The sequence below is a fragment of the Chamaea fasciata genome, unplaced genomic scaffold (assembly GCF_029207755.1).
Source record: "Chamaea fasciata isolate MVZ Bird 193981 ecotype frontalis unplaced genomic scaffold, bChaFas1.0.hap1 SCAF_3, whole genome shotgun sequence".
NCBI lineage: Eukaryota > Metazoa > Chordata > Aves > Passeriformes > Sylviidae > Chamaea > Chamaea fasciata.
In genome coordinates, this window is record NW_027094088.1 from 3,374,028 (window position 1) to 3,391,136 (window position 17,109).

Genomic DNA, 17,109 nt, shown 5'->3' on the forward strand with positions numbered 1-17,109 from the left:
CTGCAGGATAATTAATCAGAGATGTTTCGTCATTCTGGTTTGGGGTAAAGATATAAAACAACTGCCAGAGTTACGATGATGATTTTGATAATTTTATAATGTTATTTATTTTTCAAACTACCCTTTTTTCAGCCCTGTATTACAAAGGGCTGAAATACTCAAACACTATTCTCCTAAAGGGTGTAAATTTTTGGGGAGACAGCCCGAGATGGCTTTGCTATGAAGAGTTTATAGAAAAGGGAAATAAAACAAAGCAATGTCTTTGCAAGGAAGGATCCCTACCAAACAGAAGATGATTCCACTGGAGTCAGACCTCTGATTGAAAGGGTGAGAAAAATGGGGGACCCTTCAGAGCTAGATAGAAAGCCCACAAAGTTTGAGTCAGGAGGGTGGCTCCCACTTTCAAGAGTGGGCTTAAACCCTCATCTCTCAAACCCAGCAAAACTCCTTCTCAGCCATGAGTCACACAGGGGACTTCAACAGCAGCATTTGACCCAGAGTCTCAGGCAGGGCTATTGCCCAAGAAAGACAAGTACTTGGAGTATTTAGCTGTTCCCCAAATCACCAGTTTGGTTTCTTGGATTTAGTGTGGAACGCAGCAAACTCTTCCCTCTCAGTTGAATGTGGCAGCCTGAAGTGAACTGCACTGCAGTGTATGCTTTTAAGAGTTCAGCTGAATTTTCCTCCTTGCAATTAAACTTTTGAACATGTTTTAATACAAATGTAATGGATTTTTTTTTTCCTCACGAGCTGCTGTTTAAAGCCCAGTTTATGATAAGTATTTGGAAGTATTCATAAATAAAATATTAACTGCTTAAAATGACCTTTTAATGGGGTGCTACGTGTCCAAGAAATGTTGGGCTACAAGATGTGATCTCAGTTTAGGATTCATGACCTCAGAGGCAGAAACAGCAAGCAATGAGAGTGCTGTGAGCTCCCTACATTAGGAACCTTCAATATGAATTGAGTATTAAGCATAATAAGAAAGTATAATAAGACCTCTGTAGGTCTATGGCTGGTACAATTAGGAGTTGAGGCTCTGGTGGCAACGAGAAGAGAAAGCAAACATTTAAACCAAGAGATCAGCTAACACCCTTTGTTTTCTGTTCTGCACTGTGTGTTAACACCTCTTGGGAGAAACAGGACAGTTCAAGAATAAGAGTCTGAATGCAAGAGGTCCAGGAGCTTACTGCTGGCTTCCCATCAAGTCTAAGCTGTATTTTGTCATGCCACGGAGTGGCAGACGTGTCCCAACCCCAAGGCAGCAGCACAGTTTGAGCAAGGACTGAGTGAACCACTTGATACTTTCCTTCAGAGGAAAAGGAAACTGCAAATGTTATTACTGCTTTGTTTAAATGTGTATTTCATCAGTAGGGTTCTTCAAAAGCACCCAGCATTTGGCTAAATCTGCTTTCTGTGTCATGAGAGCAGACGGCATTTTGAATGAAGTTATTAATTGAACCCTGTAAAATATACCTCTCTATCTAGGTAAAATCTTCATGTGCAGAAAAGCACACCATATCTCAATACTTCTAGTTTTCATCAACAAAATATTCTAGAGGCCCTCACCTTACCATTTCACCTCTGGGTTGCTTAAATGAACTAACCCTACGTACACTGTCTGCCAAAAAGAAACCAAAACCACATTTTCATTTCTTTTTGTTCCATCTTAACTGCAAGTGTTCAGCACAGAACACTGAAAGAATTATGGCCACGCAATACTCATGACAGCTGGGGGGAAAGCATCGTGCTTGGATACGAATGAAAAGTGTGGTAAGGTCCACAACGCACCTTCAAAGGGTGCCAGTGTCAATTACCTCCAAGCCTCTCCAACAGCTTCTGGCAGGACAGTGAGAAAGTACCATATTTAATCTACTTAAAGCTAGACTGGACAAATCACTGGAGAATATACTGTACAGGGAAAAAAAGATCTGTGCTGGCAAGGGCAGCGATGAGATGATCTAATGCAAAAGAAGTTTTCTGTCTCTGATTTTTTTGTTTCTCTGATAGACATGCACAAATAACATGTCTGAGGAGCAACTGTGAGCAATTTCTTTGGATTTGTGATGAACTTCATTGCACAGAACAGGTACACAGAAAATGAAGGAAAGGCAAAACAAAAGAAATTGTTTTACTGCTCCTATTTGAGAACTGGGGGTAGTATTTCTGGAAAAAATGATTCTTCTTGAATTATAATGCCTTTACATATGGCATTCCTGATGAAATAAATAGGAAAGAAGCACACAGAGATCCCAATATTTGGGGTCATTATTTGGGGTCATACTTTTCAACTGGGCAGCAGAAACAAAATCCATCACCATGACCCCTTTGCCTTTAATAAACACCTGAAACTGCAGGCAAGTCATCCCAGCAGCTCAGAGGATGCTGCTCAGGGATGAGTCACTATGCTGAGGGCAGTGCAATGACACACATCTTTCTAAGCTGCTCATAGGCCTAAGTGGTTTGTTGAACCAGTGGCTGTGTACTGAGGTATGGGATCCATCAAAGTAAACGCCAGAGTTTATGAGAAGATTCTAAGAATTTGATCTTTTCAGTCTATTTTGCTCCACAGTGTAAGCCAGCCCTTGACTCTGGTCAATTTAGCTTATACCTGACCGTGTAAACCTTACACATGACCTGACAGCAGCTGAAATTTCTGCTAAACGTTTCTTGAAGTCTACTGTGTTTCTGGGAGGAGTGATGATGTATACAAGATGGCAATAATCTTTTGGGGTAGCTAGGTCAGTCAAATGCCACTTACTGAGCAATAATATTCTGCACCACACATTACTGCCTCACAATTATTATTAGTGACAAGAAACCACATCATTACATGTGGTCATCATGCAAACCTCAACTGAGATCTCTAGGAGGAGGAAGCTGCTGGTCAAAGAAGTATCAATGAGCTGAATAATTTCACTCCTTTAATATACATCATGTCTGCTTTCTGTGGTCAAGAATTCTCTTGTTTCTTTATGCATAAAGGGGTTTGGTTAGTGGCTTGTGTTTATTGAAAGGATGTGATTAGCATGCAACTAGTGGGTGTTCAGAGACATTCAGAAATACCCAGCATCGCCTCCTCAGTGTCACCGTGAATGTAAGTACCATAAGCCACCCCCACAATTAAAAGTGATGGAGTAGAAAGACATTGTTAAACTAAGACAAAAATGTACAAGCCTGCTAAGGACTCCTTCACAATTACTTTGTGAAGTAATAAAATGTATTGGAATTGTCAGAAATGTTGGTGAACTTTTTTTTTTAAATCAAAATAATAACTGACACAAAGACAAAAAATGGGAACTCAGATTTTGTGCCCTTCCAGATTTTTCACGTTTCTTATGTACAAAATTTATCTTAAAGATGATTCAGCATATACAGAAAAAACAGTTTTAGAATCCACTAGTTATAACCCTTAATTACTTTATGTTGTGTAATGTTATTTTAATGTCAAGATAACTTTGTCAAGTTTTAGAGAATTCAAGGACCAACCCGTTAAGAAATTTCCAAACAGAAATTTCCTCAGCTGTCTCCACTTGATATATATTGTCTTTATGACACTTCCCCTGAAACCCTGACTAGCTAAAGCAAACTCACTCTGACAGAAGGATTTTTGAAGCTGTTATTTTAATCTTAAGGTTTACATACCTGTCAGAGGGATGGTGCGTTCACAGCCTTTACTATTGTTCACAGGTTCTTTTTTCCAAAGTCTACGCAGAGGTCTCAAGGGTTCTTGCTCCTCAAGGCAAATTACCTCTGAGTGTTAGGGTTCACCTCCAGCTCTGTATTTTTTTACTTTTCATACGCCTCTTTCTTTGTGGTTTTTCTTCCTCTCTTTTCCTTATTTTCAACTCCTGACCAGGACCCTTAAAGGAAAAGAAGAAAGACTCTTAGATACCGTGGTGATGGGTGACCTTATAAAAACACAGATAAAGAGACAGGGGGATTGTTATGTTTCCTCCACACTGTTTGACTGCGCTACAGTTGGATGAAAACATTCGTTCTACGAATAAAAGAAAACCTTTCAAACATTACTTTGGCCTCAGCCTTGCTCCCAGTCATGCAGCTGAGGATAGGACCCATGTCCTCATGGACCCTTCAAGAACTGAGGACAAACTAGCTAATGGAGAGACATCAGTACTGCTGACTGATTGATTCTTCCACACAATAGGTGATGTGCTGCAAAGATTAGGAGCTTTGGTCTAGGTAAATTATTAGGGGGTTTCAAAACTACAGCTCCACTCTTTACTCTCACCAGACCTTGTAACAGAGACTTTTTAAATTGTCATTACAATTCAAAGTATTTTTAGTGTTTTAGTTGGAATGGTTTTGTGACAGCAAAAAGAAGAGTTTGCAGAAAACAATAGAAAATCAGCAAGAATTTGTTTAGAAGAAGAAAAACTGCATTTAAGCTTTATTTTATGTTTAAAATAAATCTAAAAGCTTATCAGTTTAAACCATGCAAAGCAAAGATGTTTAAATTGAACATCAATTGTAATGATACAAGTATCTTCTGATTGGAGGCTCTAATGTAGCACAAAGACCTCAAAAATTATTGAACAACCTATGGGTCTTTTCTCTCAATTCTCTCAAGACATCTTTTAAAATCTTACATATGTCAATAACTTTTGTTCAGATGAAGATGATTTTTAGTAGGTACACCTTATGATTTTAAAGACCTCTTTCAAATCAGCAAATCTGTAAAAATCATGATTTTTCTGAGAGCAAAACCAGATTATTGCAGCTCTTGGGCTTTGGGAAGCAATTCATTGGCCCTGCCCTGGAGAGAAAGGCAACAAAGAAGCCACAAAAAGGCTTCAAGAGACACTGTTTGTGACAGCCTTAAGAGGCAGAAAGGAGGAAGAGGAGAAAAAGGCTGAAAAAGACAGGGAAGAAGCAGGAATAATAGGCCAAGCCTATATTCCTGGAGAAAAATCCAGGCAGTCCAAGGCAGAAGGAATGCAGCAAGGGTATTCTGCAATGTCTAGAGGTAAGAGATGAGCCAGGTAACAGCCTCGTGAAACACAACTAGAAATTCAGCCACAGACAACATTGATTTTTCTTTTCTCCACCCCCTATCCCCCGGCACAGATGAAGATATATGTGTTTAGATCAACACATGCCCTTATCGAGTCTTGAGCAGAGGAGAGTCTGACTCAAGCATTTCTTTTTGGTGCAGTCCACAGGATTCCTGCGAGAAATCTGGGCAGATTACTAGGATAAACTGAGACCCAGCCTCTGTCCGTAATCTATAAGACAATTCAACCCCATTGCACTAGGTACTAGGTGCTTTAGAAAAAAAAACTTTGAAAAATGACCCAACAGACTTGCAACAAATCTTTCTAACCGCTAGGTCAACACTGTGTGTGATGTTTGTATGACAGATCATGATGGGAGGTGACAGACTTTCAGACCTTGGCTGAGAAGTAAGATCAGCTGGAGGTAGATGATTCCTGTCAATAGGTGAGCTTCCTGCAGCCAAAAGAGTGATGACCTGAAGCTATGGAGGGATTTTTTTTATTCTGTTGTATCTCCATGTGTACATGTCCAGTTTGTTTGGTTGGTTTTTTTTAATCCACAAAGTAGTATAAATAGGTAGCAGTTTTTTTAGAAGTGTGAATTAAGAGTGCTGGAAAAGACGGAGAAACTGATTCTGTGGAGTTTGGATAGTGAAAAAGACTCGTTCTCCCTGACCTAGCCCTGTCCTCATCTTTCATCTTACACACACTACATGGACCCCTGCCTTTGCCCCACACACAGTGCCAGTCTCCACAGCCCATTTGTCAAACCTTCCAGCCAGCACCACCTGTGTCACGCCAGCCCCTGGGCACGGGATAATTTCCCTGTGAAAAGCCACAAGGTCAGTCAGTGGCTGTATGATCTCGCTTTACATCCTTCCTTAAAACCAACTCATTTATGTGACCCCTGGGCAGTGCAGGATGCTGGCAAAGCAGCTGGTGGGCTGAGGGGGCTGCTGAGGACACCAGCTGAGCTCTGCTGTCAGCCCTTGGGTCTTCTCTCTACCTCACTGCTCACCTTTGGGTATCTGCACTGCTTTGCAGACAGCAGAGGCTGGTAGCTCTGTGGAAGTTTCTCAGCTGCATTTCCTTTTGCTGCAACACGGTGATTCCTGATTTACACATTGGTGCAGCAGAAAAAAAGGAGAATCAGACCCATTACCCTACTGACACCCTTGGTATTATTACAAGGACTTTTCCTCTGGAGCTGGCTGGTTCTTTTCTTTTAGGCTGTCGCAACCCTGCTTGTCTCACAGCAACTTCTCAGTCCAACAAATGCCAATCCAAGTCAATGAGTGCAGAAAGAAAGAGGCCTATGGATGAGGTTCATTATATACAAAAATTAGCTTGCCCCCCACAAATCTAGCACAGAGTGAATGACTCATCTGGAAGGCTTGGGCTCCACTGATGACACATGAAGACTAAATTATATTAAGGTTAATGAACTTCAGGATGATGATTTATACTTGACAGAATGTAGCACTTTATAGCAGCTGAGACAACATTGACTCCTTTTCATTCCTTTCCTGAGGACAACCTGCATTAAACAAAAAGAAGTCTGACACAAAGAGCTGTTGACAAGCATACAAAATGGAGCATAAATACTACCTACTATCCATACCTACACCCGGGAGACCCTTGCAGTGCGCTTGAATATCCCCTGCTCTTTATTCACTGTAATAAGTGAAAACACGTTCTCTTAAACCAAAAGTGCAACCGAACTTGTGTGGGAAGACAGCCTTTGTTTACCTGCTGCTGAAGCCAGGATGCTTCTTCCACATGTTTAACATGCGCCTTTGAACCAGTGCAGAAATACTGACAAATCTCAAAAACAAAGTGAGGGTTTAAAATCCTCTCTATAGATGTAACATCTTCCAAGAGATAATTAATTGCTACTGCTACTTATTTGAGAGCCAAGAGCCATGTGTTTGTGCTATTCATGTCTGAAAATAAACATCTGATCTTGTTGTCGTTGTTGATGAGAAAATGCTTAGGAAAGGGCAGCAGAGCACTTTTCAGCATGGCTGACAATATGGCTCCCTATTTCCCTGCTCTTTTACCTGCTACCTGCTGAAACTCAGCATGCTTTCTCCATGGAGCCCTGCCTGCCCCTACAACAAACACCCTTTTCCAAAGATTGTATTCGGACTGTGTCTTCCCACCCCCTTTTGTGTAGGTATGAGGAGAGCAATGAAACAAAGATGTTTTCTCAGGGGAATATTCCTGCATTTACTGGGTTGAAGACTGCTCAGAAAAAACAAAACAAAACAAAACAAAACCCCAAACCACATGGACTTTACATGCCTAAGAAACAAGCACACCAAAAATTCATGCTGACGGGCATTCCTGTCACGTGCACCACAGACACTGCCCTCAAACACCCATTCCAATCAGCTGCCACTGTCTTCCAGCATTCCAAAAACCTCCTTTTTCCTGGTTAGTGCTCAGGAACTACAGCAACAATTCCTCCTGGTTGTAGCATCCACAACTACTAGTCCACGGTATGAACTGAATCCCATCTATATATTTTTTTTTAAAAGCATCAAAACCGTAACTTCCATCTTTCAAAATATCAGCCTGGATGTAGATGAATAGATATCTTCAGGCAGTGTTGAACCAGCAGAGTCTCTCTGACCTTTGGACTCACTTCCCTCACAACAGGGACAACCAAAGGCAAACACTGAGGGCAGCAGCCAATGATTCAGGATGTCCTCTAGCAGAGATCTTGCACTCTGTAAACAAATGACATTATTAACATGCCCAGTAGAGGCTTGGTTTTGGCTCGTTCTCTTTCTTATTTGAATTAATTTCCAAATAAGACCATTTATGACCTTTATCTGAAGCAGCATTTATGCAAGCCAATACTTTGCGGGCCAGCGTCTGCGTTGCAGGGTAGAAGACACCAGGAGCTAAAAGAAATAAAGTAGGTTTCTGCTCCAAAACGAAGTAAAAACCAGGAAATGCCTTTAGACAAATAAATCACGACTTCAAGTCAGCTGCAATAAAGGAATGGTGGAGCTTCTCCATGAAGTCAGAAAAACTCTGGATCTGGCTTACCCAGAGCAGGCTTCTGCCACTTTTCTTTTTTTTTCCTGGTGACACTGAGATGCAATGATGCAACAGCGGTAACACAGGCCAGAAAGGCTCTCAGGAGTTTACTCCAAACAGTGGTGAATGTCACAAAAGCGACTGTCAGTTTCAGCAAGGCTTAAACCCGTTTGGGGTTGTTTGCATTGCTGTGATTTCCTCTGCACGACAGTCGACCGTGACACGGGGAGAGTGGGAGCAACATTCTCCATGGGACTTCCATGGGTACCCTAAACTTTTTTAAAAAATCGAATTTAATGGAAATACAATACTAGATAAGTCATTCAAGCTTAGCCTCTTATGGCCAGAACTAAGCTTCAGAGTGTAACTCTGCTACCTGTAATTATTGGCTACTTGTCCCTCCCAAGCCCCAGCTGCCCAGATACTGAAGGGGGGAATGCAGTGCATTGCTAATGACCTTGACATTGCTCTTCCTGCTGTAGCATGGACTACTGCTATAAATTTGGTTATCTCTCTCTAAAATTTGATTTGTTCTCTGTTGAATAGAAGCACGGATTTCCCAGCTGAGTTACACATTACGGGGGAAAAAAAAAAAAAAGTGTTCCCTTTTGGGTTTTTCAGCTTGCCATATTTCAGTTTGCTTGACTCTCCACTTCTTGTTTTGTGCTGCCTTCACATCCCTTCTTACTTGTTCCATTCTGAGGACAAACACCCCAATTCATCCATTTCCATCGGCCATTAATTATTCTCCTTACTCTACCCAGAAACTATTGTAACTCCCCAGTATCCTCGCAGAGCCATAGTGCTCTCAGTTACCAACAGCAATGCAATCTGTGGGTCTGTGTAATTCTGATTTATGTAGTTCTGTATAACTTATTTCTCTGCTGCTGAACAGACTCAGACATACTCTGCATCAACACAGTTTCTTTTCTCATTCCAGTATTTAGATGATCAACTAGGTGATTTTCCAAAGTGTGATTTTCATAGGAAATTATCTTCAGTTTCTACAAGGCCTCGGTGATAGGCATTACTCAGACACCCCCATTGACCAGCTAACTTTAAACAAAAATACTTCAGTACTTCCAGACCTTTCAAGGATATCTGAGCTTTCAAATGCTATTGAGCATATCCATAGGTGTTTTATTGGAACAGATGCAAGATCTGGAAGTATCTGCCTGTCCCTGAATGGACAAAGAGGAAATAAAAGTCCACTGAAGGAAACATGGAATAATGATAAAACTTGAACTGAAAAATGCTCGTTTTTTTTTTTTTTTAATAGGGACTAATATTCTTAAATATGAACATGAAAATGACATATTGTAAAATACAATAATATTTTAAAATAATTAAAATAATCTTATTCTAAAGTATTTTAAAATAAGATAAATAGAAAATGACATGATAAATACCTGACACCTAGTAATGAATGAAAAAAGTTAATTTTTCCCTACTTGATGCTGGCATTATTTGGTTCTTTGCTGACGGAGTGTTTTGCTCCACAGAAGAAAAAAAGAAATGCCTAAAAGAAAATACTGAAATTACAGCCTGTGTGTGATACTTTCTGCTCACTTGTCACCGGGAAAAAAAAGTCTACCAGGACACAAGCAATGATAGACATTGAAACACAATGAATGGTAGGCATAATAAATAAATAAAACAAATCCTGTGAGGTAGGACATTGAACATGGGAGGGCTGTTTGGAAGTCAAGAAGATCTGACCCCATGACCAAGAACAGGGAGACCAAACTGCTGAAAGCCTCTGCTTGTGGTGTTTAATCCATGCCATGCTCTAGGTTTTTCTCAGAGCAGTTGAAGAAGTTGCTGGTTGCTAAAAGCAGGACAGAGGAGTTCACATGTGGCACCTGAGTTGGTGTATCAGCTTTTGTAATGCTACTTTAATTAAATGAAGATGCAGGGGTGAGGTATGTGCTTGTGGGAGGGAAGGGGGAACTGGGGGGAGGAAAGAGAAAGGAAAAAAAAATAACCACTTGAACTAGAAGCCCTGCCTGTATCTTCTCTACTTACTGACTTAAATACACAGATTACTATAGCTGAGGGATATTAAATGTGAATCCTGCACAGTACATTTTTAGGAGATATAAAAATCCAATGTACTGTAAAATTTATAGCTTCCTCTCCCTCCCCCCCAAAAAAGGAAAAAAAAAATCTACTGGTAGAATATATAAATTTTGCTGAGGCTCTAAAATGTGTCATAAAACCTCTCTGTCACAGATACAGTTGGTGTTACAGTAGGTATTTCTATAACGAAGATTTGTAATAATTTGGGGTTTTGTACATTGGGTGGCAATACTGCAGTGCTTTAGGCAATATGCCTGTAATGTCCAACACAACAGAAAGCCTGTTGGGTCTCATTTCATGTATATAAATTACATATAATCTGAACAAACACCAGTGGTGGGACCCATATATAAACAGCCTTAATATTTCAACACCTACATTTCTTTTACGAACCTAGGTGGTTAAAAAGGTGGTTGCAAATGATTATTTCTCTTACCAAGTTCACATGGAGTAGTTTGCTCAGTTTTATAATAGTCTATCTTGTTCAGCCTGAACAAACTGGTCCCTGTGGGGGGGGAGAAAAAAAAAAAAAGCAGGGGGGCAGTAATAAATCAATAGCTCAGATGTAATCTTAGGTGTCTAGAATGCAGAGAGGGATTTTGGAGCATAAAGGCACTGGTTGTCTATTGTCATTCAGACACGAGCTGCATCAGAAAAGGGCTTGTGGGAGCCTGATAAGAGTTGGTCAAAAGTGGGCCATAAATCATATGTAGGCAGTATTCTGCTGATTTCACACACACACACACACTCACAGGGAAAAAAAAAAAGGAAAAAGATAGAAAGAAAAAAAAAAAGAGAAGGTGATAGATCTGCAATTTACTGCTTATCACATCTCCTAGAAGTTTCATAATACAAAAGCCTGACCTTCAATGAATAAACATCCTACTTGACTACCTGCTTCTGCCTGAAAATAAGGCACTTCAGACTCCAAAAAGCTTTGAAATGGAGCTACAAAAAAATGATGTGACATCTTCAGGTTTAGCAAGCTTCTCTTGGTTGCCAGCAGTTGAGTAGCTGTCACTTCAGTTACCAGTAGCCACTTTAACTTCAGATGCACAGTGTTTATTGAAAGGAACTGGGTACTTATTCAAAGACACTAATAGCCTATGGGGAAAATGTAGTTCAGAGCACAAGGATTATGGAAAGAGCAATGTGCATGGCTCTTTTCCTTACATTTACTTTCTGCTTCTGCCTAAAGACAAAATAAAAAGCAGCAGTAGCACTGATTAGAGAGATGTGTCTGTGCTGCAACACCGGTACCTCAGCTGGGATTCCAGCCACAGGTGACTGGTGCCATTCATTTTTTCAGTCCTTCGGAAGGGTTTGTTTTTTTGGTTTTTTTTTGTTTTTGTTTTTTGACAATTTTTCCTTGATTCTGATTCACATTCAAAGCTCTGGGAATTCCATTAAATGTTGCACATTCATTATTTGAAGACCAAACAGTTTGGAATGTTTTCCCAATTTTTTTTTGAATGGACAGCCTGATCAAGATAATTTGTATCTGACATTTAATCTATTTTCAGTTACACCTTACTGAGAGCTTGATGCAGATAATACCTATTGCTCAAGTTAACCTCCTGTATTTTGAACAAACTGGGAGGGACTGAATTGCTGCACAACAGGAAAGATACTAATAATTTGAATTGCAAGCTATCCCTTAGCAAATCCACAAGCCTCACAGGTGTTAAGCCACAGAGGACAAATCCACTCTCTGCCTCAGTATCACACAATGGGAAAAAGAATATGAGATTAAAGCCAAGCACCAAAATTAGCAGAAATTTTGCCTTAGGTGTTCACACCTCCTCTGATGCACTGGTCCATCAGATTGGAGTAAAGGCTGTCTTGGAATGACACAAGGATCAACCATTGCTTGCAAAAATGAACGGAACACTGAAAAGACAGCGAAAAGTCGTTCGAAGCGTTTATTTTCTGGATTTTTGTTACGGCAACTTTACAAGAAATCTGGCGTTGTAAGTGCAAGGTCCAACCAGTTGGTCCATAGGTAAACAGAGAAGGGGTGAAAAAATGGGACATGTGGTAGACCACTCATGTGGGGAGCCCTTTGCATGTTAAAATACCATATAAGAGTACAGGGTGTGCACAAGATGGCCCCAGAACAGCAGTTCCCCCTCAGCAGAAGGGACTTTACTGCTCCCAGATAATTCACAGAGACAAGCTTTACTTTTCCTTGCTCAGCTGCAGTGACTTTGGTATTTCATCACATCCAACAGCAGCTGTTAGTGAGAAAACAAGAAGGGCACCAACCTATTTAGAAACCATTCCTCAACAACCTGGAAGTAGGAAAAAATGAAAACATCTTGGATTTGGATCCTGGTACAAGTTCTCTGCATGGTCTACTTGCCTCTGCTGAGCAGCCTTCACAGTCAGAGAGGACAAGGGTTATCAATCATGTCAGAGCACTTTAACGAGGCAAGCAAGCTGCAAACACCTCGCAGAATTTATGTCACTGGGGAAGAGCCATTAATTTGGGTTTCCAGCTTCCTGCTCAGACAAAATTAAAAAACAAAATATTGAATATAGAGTCATTTGATTTAACGCGTGCAAATAGGTAATTGAGTGTGTGTCTGCTGACCTTCCCTAAAAGGGAGGGCATAAATATTCCTGCTGAGTTTCACAAACCAAACAAACTCTTATAATAAGAAAAAAAAAAAAAAGGCAATTTAATTATTTTGTATATGTATTTGTTCACCTTGGTTTGCTGGGAAGAGAGATCGATTCCTTTGTTAAAAATTATGTTTGGAAGGGGAAAGGACTTTAATTTGTATAAAGTGCTTTCCAGGAATTAACATTCTCCCTGCTTGAAGGAGAAAAACTGCACCATTAGATTTCATTGATACTAAAGAAAAAGGTTTTTATTTGGTTTGGTTTTTTTTTTTTTTTTTTTTTGTAGGGGCAAGAAGAGGGTGTTAATCAAGGTTTCTGGAAGGAGGGGGGAGTGGTTTAGGTTTTGCAGTGCTTTACCATGCATGTGTGCGCCCCTTTTTGTCTTTGTGTTCTCTGTATCCGTGGATGCACATGAATAGGGCTGCAGCTTTACCCTGACAGCCCAGAGGCAGCAGCAGAAAAGCCTTGCTGGTATCCCTCCTAATCGCACATTAAAATTAGCAAATAAAATAATTCTTTTCCATGCACAGGCTGTAAATCCCTACCCTCCCCAAACACAAAGGATCTACTTCCAAACCTCTTCAAGTTCAATATTATACTAAACACAGATATTCCCCATCTTCTGATGTCCCCATTCTTTCTGCCAAGGTGTAATATCTCAGCTGAGAGATCTTGGGACAACTCCACAGGAAACCTTGTCCTCCTGAACCAGCTTCAGTGAGCTTTGGGAGCTTTGGCCCAGGTTTCTTCTTTTACACACTCTGCCTTCAGAAATTTACTCAGAAAAACACAGGGCTACTCAAAACTTCATCCATTTTCAAGCCCTAGTAGTCAGATGGATGGGTTGAAAAATTCCTTTCCCAAAACTACCAGGATATGCTAATTTTGGCAATTCCCTGGCAACTGCAGCTAGAGTCACTATACAGGGCTACTCAAAACTTTATCCAATTTACAAGCCCTAGTAGTAAGATGGATGGGCTGAAAAGTTCCTTTCCCAAAACTACCAGGATAAGCTGATTTTGGCAACTCCCTGCCAACTTCATCCAGAGTCCGTTTTCCGCTAGAACAAGACCTCGACTGCGTTTTGCCATTCAGCTGCTTGCAGTGAATTAAAAGAAAATAAAAAAATCCACGAACCATATGGAGGAAACACAGATTAATCGGTGTAGGAAGCTCACGTTCTACATGCGTGCTCATCAGGGAAAGGGCTGAATTAGAAACACTGCTCAACAGAAACAGCTGACTCATGTTGCTGCAGATCGAATTGAGTCAAAAAAAAAAATAATAATACTTGGAGGCTAATGGAAATATGTCATTCCCCCAGCCCTACGCCAAGAAATATTTATGTATTACCACAGACCCGTGTCCTGCATAAAAACCTCAGCTGAAAGTTGGTTTCTCTCAATCTCAGTGAGGCTTTGTGTTGGTCTGGGAATCCCACCTCATAGGAATTCAGCTGACATCCCCACACATCCCATCCCCTAAGGTTTGTGTCCTCACATCCTACAGTTCACTTTGAGGCAAAATGAGGAGAAAGAGTGATCAAGAGGTGGAATGATTGTGAAAACGCAGAGCAGCTCACAAAAGGGAGCTTAAAGAGAGCTCTTCCCAGGAGGAAGGAAAGGATAATTAGAGTTTAGTGAGAGTCACTCTCTTCCCTTTCAACACAACTCATAAGGGATATGTGTTGATTACCAAATGAAAGAGGATAATGCATTGCTGAGAGACTGTACTGTGCAAATATTCATTTGAAAATGTTTACACTACAAATTTAGCTCATTTCCTGCATATCTATGCACAGATGGTAATTTTCTCAGATTCAAGTCTGGTTGAGAAGAGGGGGGAATGCTCACAGGAGTGCTAGCAAATTCAAGAGGATCTCTACCTAGCAATAGCACAAGCATTTTGTTTTCTTCCTTTTTCTCCAGCTTTCATTCTGGAAAATATTAATCTCCTTTGCACACTTGAAGTTTTATAATGGCTATGCAAAACTACAGGCAACTGCAAAATATTTTCTAGCAAAAGACTCCAAAGCAAATTTAACACATTAAGAAATTATGAGAAATTGAACTTTTGTCTTAATACAAAAAATTAAAATCTGCTTCTAACTACACATTCTCCCAATTAGTTACAAATTCCAAATAAAGCCATCCAGCAGTCTCAGTTACACCTAGGTTTTTCCCCCCATCTCATCTTGAGCTCGAAGTCAGTGCTGAGATGTGCACGGGAAATATAAACTGCTGGATACTTTTCCTGGCTGTATGCTGTAAACAGATTATTCTTACCCAATTACTAATTTAGGACTAATTTGTTTAAGTTTTAATTCTTCTGTAATTTGTTCTTCCTGTAGAAATAATTAGATCTGATCATGTAGTTGACAGCTATGGCCTGATACACATCCAAAAATGACAGAGCGGTCACCCTTCCTTCCCCAAGTGCTATTCCCCCTTCTCCATCCAAATTATTAGAGTAAGAGAAATGCAAACCCTTCTAAAATTTAGTGTAAATAATAGAGACATTTCACATCAGGAGAAATGCTTCCTGCAGGTGCAGGACATACTTTTAAGCTCTTCTGCATGACAATAAGACTTTTGCAGAGGGTATTGAAGGTTATGGCTGCACAGAAGGAGCACAACTCCAGAGAACAACAATTTAGAGTGAACATCAGGGGAGTTGTCAACAACCTTGACAGTAAAATCTCAGTTCCGGTATATTTTAACTGTGATCATTCCAATTCCTTCCATGCCCATTATTAAAAAGTCAAGTGTACTGCAGAGAGCAGAGTAAGAACAAGTATCGGTGTGGTAGACAAGGCACAGTCAAAGTCAGGAAAGGGCCTTGGAACAGAATGATGAACTAGAGCTCCCACTCTGCACTTCTTAAGTATCCTGTGCTCACTTTAGGTCCTCCACTGGAAGTACTGGAAGTAAAAGGTATTGCTGAGTTAGGACAAATAGCCTCATCACTGTGCTTTGGAGGTCTGCACCATAATGCTTGGAAAGTCCTCTTGGAAGACTTCAAGGAATCAAATCTGTGCAGAAAGACTTTTCTTGAGTAGCAGACCTCATCTCCACCATGTAAAACATTTCACAGCTTGTCTCATTACAGCGTTTGTAAAAACACTGTCTGAGAGCAGTGGTGCATAAATGAATTATTCAAGTTTTACAGCAAATCACACTGATCTTGTGTGCAGCTTCTTAATGTACTCTAAGTGAGCCCTAGGAGGCAAATCATAGCAGGCAAGGGGTGTAATGTAAACCAAGTTTTATTAGCCACAAAAAGCTACGCTACAATATTTATTAAATATCAGAGACAGCGCATTTAAATACATTTGATTTGGTAATAGCCAAAGTTGTGTCTATCTTTCCTAGTGTCAAAGGTTGTTGGTTAAAAAAAGAAAACAAAACCACCACCCAACAACATCAAAACCAAAAATAGCTGTTTATTTTCTTGTCACTTCTGTTAATATAACAGGTCCCTTCTATTTTGCAAATAGGGATTTTCAGCAAATTAACCATGTGTCACAAACAGTCTGCAACTCTCTAGCCTTAATACTTTGCCAAAAAGCAAAAAGATACATTAGTATGTCAGCATCCACTTGTTATCAGCACGAGCTCTGTGGTCCCTACTGCCCTTAACAGCCCGGGAAACACACACCTCCCACAGCTCCCTGCCTTGCCCTCAATAAACAGCCCCCAAACACCCTCCTGATATTTTCTTATTTTAGGCAGCTGCCTCTTGTACTGCTAACACAGAGCAGACCCTCAAAACCAAAACTATTCCTGACAGAGTTCCTTTTTTTTTTTTTTTTTTTTTCCAATATGGTATGAAATTTAAAAGGCAGCTTGGCAAAGCCTTTTTCCATACCTCTGCCCTTCCCTTACCTCATTAATTGAATCTCAGGAAAAACCCAAGCACCGCTTCACATGACACAAATCATCCTTTATCTCTGGCCAAGGAGATAAGTCCAAGTCCAGACAGACAATAACAATAAAAAGAAATTAAATATACCAAAGTACACAACGGGCAGACACTGGCTGGTAAATATTTAATGCTCTGATAGCACAATTTGGGTATTTGTAAAATGCATCTGGTTTTCCTTTGTGAGAGTATCTCCCTTGCAGTCTCCCAGCTTTGATCTGCTATAAAATAATTTAAAAAAATAACTGGTAACTTCTCCTTGTGTCCTGAATACTGACAGAAGAGGAAGTGCTTAAAATTATCCCCGCAAAGCACATAGTCTTGTAGCAAGGAAGTCCAAGCCTCCCATCCTTTTCAGCACAGGAGGAAATATAATTAATGCATCAAGACAGTATTATCAGAAAAAGTGCTTGGGATCTGA

General features: G+C 40.3%; 1 long non-coding RNA gene across 6 annotated transcripts in view; it reads right to left on the reverse strand.

Moving 5' to 3' along the window:
• Positions 1-17,109, reverse strand: part of LOC136286315 (uncharacterized) — a 140,267-nt gene that overhangs the window by 73,848 nt on the left and 49,310 nt on the right. For all 6 annotated transcript variants that reach the window (XR_010719848.1, XR_010719847.1, XR_010719844.1 and 3 more), the window contains exon 2: positions 3,646-3,863. This is a non-coding gene — a long non-coding RNA (uncharacterized lncRNA). The remainder of the gene's footprint in view (positions 1-3,645; positions 3,864-17,109) is intronic.